The sequence below is a fragment of the Castor canadensis genome, chromosome 12 (assembly GCF_047511655.1).
Source record: "Castor canadensis chromosome 12, mCasCan1.hap1v2, whole genome shotgun sequence".
Taxonomy (NCBI): Eukaryota; Metazoa; Chordata; class Mammalia; order Rodentia; family Castoridae; genus Castor; species Castor canadensis.
The window spans coordinates 100,744,926-100,751,509 of record NC_133397.1 but is presented as its reverse complement, the minus strand read 5'-3'; the positions used below and the strand labels follow the sequence as shown (position 1 = coordinate 100,751,509).

General features: G+C 38.4%; 1 long non-coding RNA gene across 1 annotated transcript; it reads left to right on the top strand.

Moving 5' to 3' along the window:
* The first annotated feature begins 370 nt into the window (after positions 1–370).
* Positions 371–5,019, top strand: LOC141415076 (uncharacterized). Its single transcript, XR_012440103.1, has 3 exons — positions 371–474; positions 824–1,030; positions 3,930–5,019. It is a non-coding gene; the product is annotated as an uncharacterized lncRNA (long non-coding RNA).
* The last annotated feature ends 1,565 nt before the right edge of the window (positions 5,020–6,584 follow it).

Sequence of the window (6,584 nt, the reverse complement as noted above, 5' to 3'; positions counted from 1 at the left end):
ACTCTCAATGTCAACTCCTGGAGCCTCTGATGTTGCATGGTGGTAATGCAGGAAGTAAAAGTCAGGTGGGCTAAGGGCCCACAGTCTTCCACTGCAGGAGGCCCTTAAGAAGTGCTCCTAAGCCTTCGGGGATATGACATCCCTGATCCATGTGAATAACATGTATATAATTTTCTCCCTGTCCATCTGGCCTCTCTTTTCCTTTACATGGGCTTCCCACAAGCCCAGTCATCAATCAGCACCTGAGATCAGTCACTCTATCTCTTGCTCATCTTCACAGATGCCTGAGCAAAACCCAGCTCAGGAGAGGTTTGGGGAACAGTGAGTGTGTGCATCATCAATTTTTACTCTATGCTCTGATTTCATCCTGATGTCTAACAGGTTACTTGCTTTTCACAGCATCTTCACATCCAGAGTGCCTGCTGTGGCCTCCATTGATGCCTTCCTCACTCTTCCTCAATGTTGATGGAAGAGGTATGCTCTAGATTTTAGGAGGTCATGTGCTTCATTTAAAGTTCAGCCCCAAGTTATCACTATTACCTCTTTAGTAAAAAGTGGGGCTGGATTTGGATCTTGTGCTCCTTTCAGTCTTTCTCACACTGCTTGACAATTTCTTTGACAATAAATTGGAAGTACCATTGCTTTTTGGCAATCTTATTATTATTGAATATTGTCAGAAACATCAACAAAAATGCAAATATCAGCATATATAGGATTCATCTCCCTGCTTGCATTTATTTGTCTTACCCTACTCTCTTTTCTTGGTGGCTGTGTTATATCCAAATAAAGGCATGGATAACAATGGTTCTGGGTTTATTTTCAGAGTCGAGTTTGGATGCATCCATTGAAGTGAAGAAGCCTGAAATGCTGGAGTGTGATACTGCTGAAGGCTCAGTTGACAATATACATGAATTTCAACATGGCTTCACTGGTGCCACAAATTTCTTGAAACAGAAGATTATTCAAAGAATACTATTGTTCAGCAATAGTATTAGGAATGAGTGCAGATTCCCTGCATCAACCTGCAGAGGTAATCACACACGTGACTCTTGGATGCACTTATTCTTTATGATGGAGTCTCTATGTAGGATTGAGCTCATTTCCCTACTGTGCTTTGTCTTCAATGTTGGTTCTATCCAACAACTGATGTAACGTCTGTGTTTTCTTACCTTGAATTTCCATGGGCTGTGACCATGTCAGTTCCTGTATCCATCATCACCTATTTGTATTCTGAACTCTGCTCCTAAGCATCCCTGCTCTCCTAATACTTTAACTGTCACAGGTAAGACCAGCTGTTTGTTATCTACATTGTACTAAGTGCATCTCTTTTTTTTCTGAGTACATACAATTTCTAAGAAACCACCTTTTCTTGACTTTTGCTTGTCTTTCCAGCATCCCCAGCTCCATTGCCTCTTTCTTCTGGGACCATGCCCTTTATGAATCATTTGTTCAGTTTCTCTTGTGCTTATGTAAGGGAACCCAGACAAAGTCAATTGCTAAGTCTCAAATTGGACATGCACATGATAATGTTTAAAATTAATGAGAAGGCACCCTGATTATAAAAAACTAAATTGCAGACTAGGCTATTGGTGGGAGAAATACCAGACCAGGAGTTGATGTTTATTCATCCCCAAGTCTTCAGCCCTTTCTAATGTGCATGGTTTGATCAGAATTCAGTGGACACTAACATTATCTGGAGGATATTAAATGGTACTGTAAAGGGATGTCATTCCAAAAGTAGACTCCAACACTACTTTAAAGTTGCATAGGTCATGAGATTCTTAGGCAGTCTGTGTTCTGTCCTTATTTCCTTGTCCACTTGACATGTCTAGCCAAGAGGCTAAAATTCAACTACATTGAATCTGGAGGTCTGAGAATATGAGAGATTTTTATTTGACTAACTTAATGGAAAGTGACTCCAAGGCCAGGTATATCAACAGGCAATATGATTGATTGAGAATACAAGGCAAGTTTGACACCAATAGCAATTGACAAAAGAGTGATTTGCTTCAATTGTCAAAATGAAGAGGAAAATCCATAGAGTCAGTAGGTCAGAAACCAGCCATGAAAGAGATGCAGAAATTAATTAAGAATGATGGATATTGGTGGTCCATTCACTGTCTGCAGATCATACTGCACTGATACAAGCACCTGGGTTGATGAATACTTTGAACACACACAGGAGAGTCTCACTTTAATAGTCTGGGATGACATTTGGGCATCAGTGTTTTTAGAAGCCCCCAGGTGATTCTAATATGTGGCAAAAACCATTAGGAGCCCTGGTTCATGATGATCTCAAGTTTTCAACACAGAATTTTCCCATATGTGTGGCTTACGCCACACAAAGAGCTGAACACCATTAACTGTTGATTGAATTTGTTTTTCCCTCTCAACCAAACCTTTCTCTGTCATAAAAAACCTGTTGATGAATGGATTTGACCTTTAGCCTCCATTCTTGAAGCACATGTGCACAAACTGGTGGCAGATGAAATAAGGATTAGTACCTACACTAAAACTCAGTGTACTAAAAGATACTTCCTCCAATTGCACATAATGGAATTTAGTATTTTCTTGTTAATTTTTATGGTAAATCTGGCAGTTTTCATTGTACCATGTTAACTTTCCAGTTATCCAAAGAGATCAGTACTCCAATTTGAAAGATGTACTGTAGGTCAGAGAGTTTCATGAAATAAAATGCCCACATAAAACTTTTCAGACTCTCTTCCTTGAAGAAAATATAATAATGCATCACAACTGAAACTCAGGAAAAGTTTTTATATTTACACTTACGTGCCACATTTTTTTCTTCTTTTTATCTTTTTTTTTGGTGTAATCGAGTTTGCATTCAGGGTCTCACAATTGCTACACAGGCACTCTACCATTTGAACCACTATGAAATCCTTTTTTTTTTTTTGTTTAGTATTTTCAAGATAGGGTTTTGAGAAGTATTTACCCTTGCTGGATTAGAATCAGATCCTTCTGTTCTCTGCCTCCTAAGCATCTGGGATTACAGGTGTGGGACACTGGCACCAGGATTCTATGCCATTCTTGATCACCATGAAATACTAAAAGGAACCACTTCTAAATGAGCACTTTGGGAAAAGAGAAATACAAAGAGTGGAGAGTATAGTAAAACACAGTGTAGTCCTTTTTACTTTAGAGATTTATTTTTCTACATATTGAGAATATTCCCACAAATGCTTTATGGTGTAACCTAGTGTGGAATTGCCTTCATGAAATTAGAGTAAAAGTGTTGGGCTGTGGTTGTTCTCACTGCTCTCCCTTCACTCTTACAATTTTAAATGAATCTTTTTAAGGTCTTTAAAATGCTCAGAACTTTCCAATTATTTTGCCTGTCTAGGCAAAGTGACTCGACATCCCTTGTGCCTGTTATGCCCTCCATTTACTGCTCTTTCTCAAAATTTATGGAGATGGTCAGCTTCAGGGTTGTCAGAGGGTCATGTGGCTTTAGTTAAACCTGAGCCCTAAGGCATTGTCTCCTCTTTAGTAAAAGGTGGGACTGGACTTGGGTGCTGTCTGAAGCCATTGGCTCTCTTTCCTATGCTCTGCCAATTGCAACCCTACTATTCCCTTTTAAGAGTCATAACAGTTGTGTTTCTCCCTCCCATGTTAGTGTGTTTATGAATGTACATCCTGGGTGCTAAGAACACATAGCACTGAGAATTGGGAAAAGCACTCCATTTGGTCAGGAAGTGGCTGATATCACTAGGTGGTGGGTGGGACTCAGAAGAGGTCCTGAATGCTGCACCACAAACTGGACTGAAAGTTCAGGAGGGTTTTCTCTAAATCACTATGAATGCCACCTTCCACTTCATGCAGGCTGAGTCCCAGCAATTGGCTCCTCCTCCCATATTAGCTCCCCAGGACTTGAGAAAGACTCTCATTTTATTTCTTTCTCCCTCTCTCAGATACCAAGTGTTGCTGGAACTAAGAAGAGATATTGCTAATTTGAACAAGATTTCATCATAGAAATTACCTTTTCCATTTGAAGAAATAGGAAACAAACTATGTGGATACCCAAATAGAACACTGAAGAGATCCTCATGATCATGGGATTTCAGAATCATGAATGGATGTTGACAATTTTCACTCCAAAAGACCAGTTTTTCTGGAGAAATCACTGTTCCTAAGTCTCTAATTGTCATTAATACCCAAGACCAAGGCCAAGGTCCATAGAACTATTGAGAGACATTAATCTCAGCCTTTGCAATCCCCACCCTGCAAAAACCCAAGGATAGAAAGTGGGAGAAGACAGCAGATCAAACTGGACCCTGTTTCAGTATTAGCATTGCAGTGTTTTTTGCTAAAGATGTTTAGCCTGTATTCAAGCACAGGAAATTAGCAGACACATGAAGAATGTAGACTAGTAAACAAGACAAGTAGTCTGTCTTCTTCACTCAAGGTCACCATAAATATTATAACAAAAAGGAGAGGAGATATTTTGGTGGAAAAAATTTAAAAGATACATTTTTTAGTCTTTTTCAATTTAAAATCTCTTCTCACTTTTTTGTTGTTAGAGTCTGTGATGACTTTGACCTGTTTGTAGGGGACACATCAGATGGCTGGCAGCATGACCCACATTCTTCAGTTGTCTGATAATTTTCTCAGGATTAAATTCAGGTTAAAGTTTTAGCCAAACCCTTGTACAGCTAATGCTGTATACTTCATGTCTCATCCCACCTGAACGCCAAGACCTTCCAGTTTGTTCATCACTCATGTCTCTATCTAGGACTGTCACTTGGGGAAGGAGGCATCCACTCCGTGAGTCCATTTAAAAAGCATATTGTAAGCAATTTGGAGAGAGAAACTTTGAGAATGTATAAATATATTTTTCTCCAATGATCTTCCTCTAGAAAAATTACTATTCATTATTCCACCTTGTCCACATCCTGGTTTTTTTTAACATCAAAACTTATCATCTATATTTGTATTCCTTAAATTCTAAAATTCAGTTCTTTACATATACTTCTTTGGCTGGCATTTTGTTTTAAAAAGGACATTTTCTCTGTGAATTTTAATTTTAACTCAAAGTTAATATTAATCACAATGACTAAAACATTTGTGTTAATGAGTGGAGTCGTGTTTTTAATAAAGTTCTTTGTTAAAATCTTTTATTACTGTAATCAATTTTTTGGGGAAAGGATTTAAATTAGCACAAGCATTCTTATTTTCCTGTTTGTATTATAAATTCTCCAATATAATTTAGGCTATGTTTACCACAAGTAGTAGATAGGATTTTTTTATGGTTCTTTTTCCATGGTGTGTGTGTGTGTGTGTGTGTGTGTGTGTGTGTGATGTGTGTGTGTGTGTTTGTATATATTGTGTGGCATTTAGGAAGCATTGTATAGCTTTGTGTTTAGCTTTACCTAACAATGTTTTTGACATCTTTAGCATCCTTTCATGAACAAACATATAATATTTGGTTTATAAGTTTTCCATAAAACCATCCCACTTTGATTGGGGCAGTCAATGACATTATTTACTTTTTTCAATTCTACCTGCTGTGCCTTCCATTTATAGAGTTATTTCAATCCAAACAATTTCTCCCTCCTTTTTTCAACCTTTGGATTTTGAATCAGATAAAAATTGAATCTGTTAATGCTCACCAAAACTTGAGTGTAATCATTTACCAATTGGGTGGGATTCATGCTTGACAGATCTCAGAGTGGAGTTGGAATGCTCTGAGTTTTGCATGCTTAACACTCCTTTTCTACTGCCTTGATAAGCAGGCAGCCTAGAGTTTAGAAGGTGCTTGAATATTTAGATATATTGCCTTGCTTTTTGAGATATGCATATTATATATTTGAATTCTAGTTTTCAGTTTGTTGTCCTACCAGCTGCTTTATTCCTTCTTTTCACCACACTCTGCAGAGGATGCTTCCTAAACTTGAGTCTCCCCCTTTCCTCAGCAATTTTGAATTCCCAAGGTTGGGCCCTCTGCCCCTTCCTTTCAATGCCCCAGTGGCTAGTATTCTAATGAAAAGGTCCCCTAAGTGTTCGGAGTGTCCACACTCTCCCTCTGGTAGTGTCTTCCTGTTATCTGCCATGAAGAGGCCTTTCCTACTTCCCTCTGTTTCCATAGTCTACACCACTCCTTCTCTGTTACATGGCTCCTAGGCCTTGCTAAACAGAATAATTTGAGGCCATGCTATTGTCTGGTTGCTGGTTGTTTGGGGGCAGAGTTAACAGTTAAAAGTGGTATTTTTGCATGTGTATTATTCCCTAGGCCTTTGAACTACATTTTGAGAGATTCAGCTGCTTTATCCTAGGGGGACCAGTATTCACCCATCATGTGCTTCTTGAAATGCAAAATTTCAGTGGTACTCAGAAGTAGACAGAATCCCATTGTACAGCATTTGTTGGTCAGTTTCAAGGTTTATCACCCATGGTTGAATCCTTTTAATGTAATGCCTACAAAATTACCTTTGTAAAAATTATTTAAAGAAAGCCCAGACATCATTTTTAGTTACAGGAGTATATTTCTGTAAGTGGTGATGTCTTGGTAAGTATTATTACAGGTGTATTACAACAACTCTTTAAAAATTTTAGCAGCAGTGTGAAGT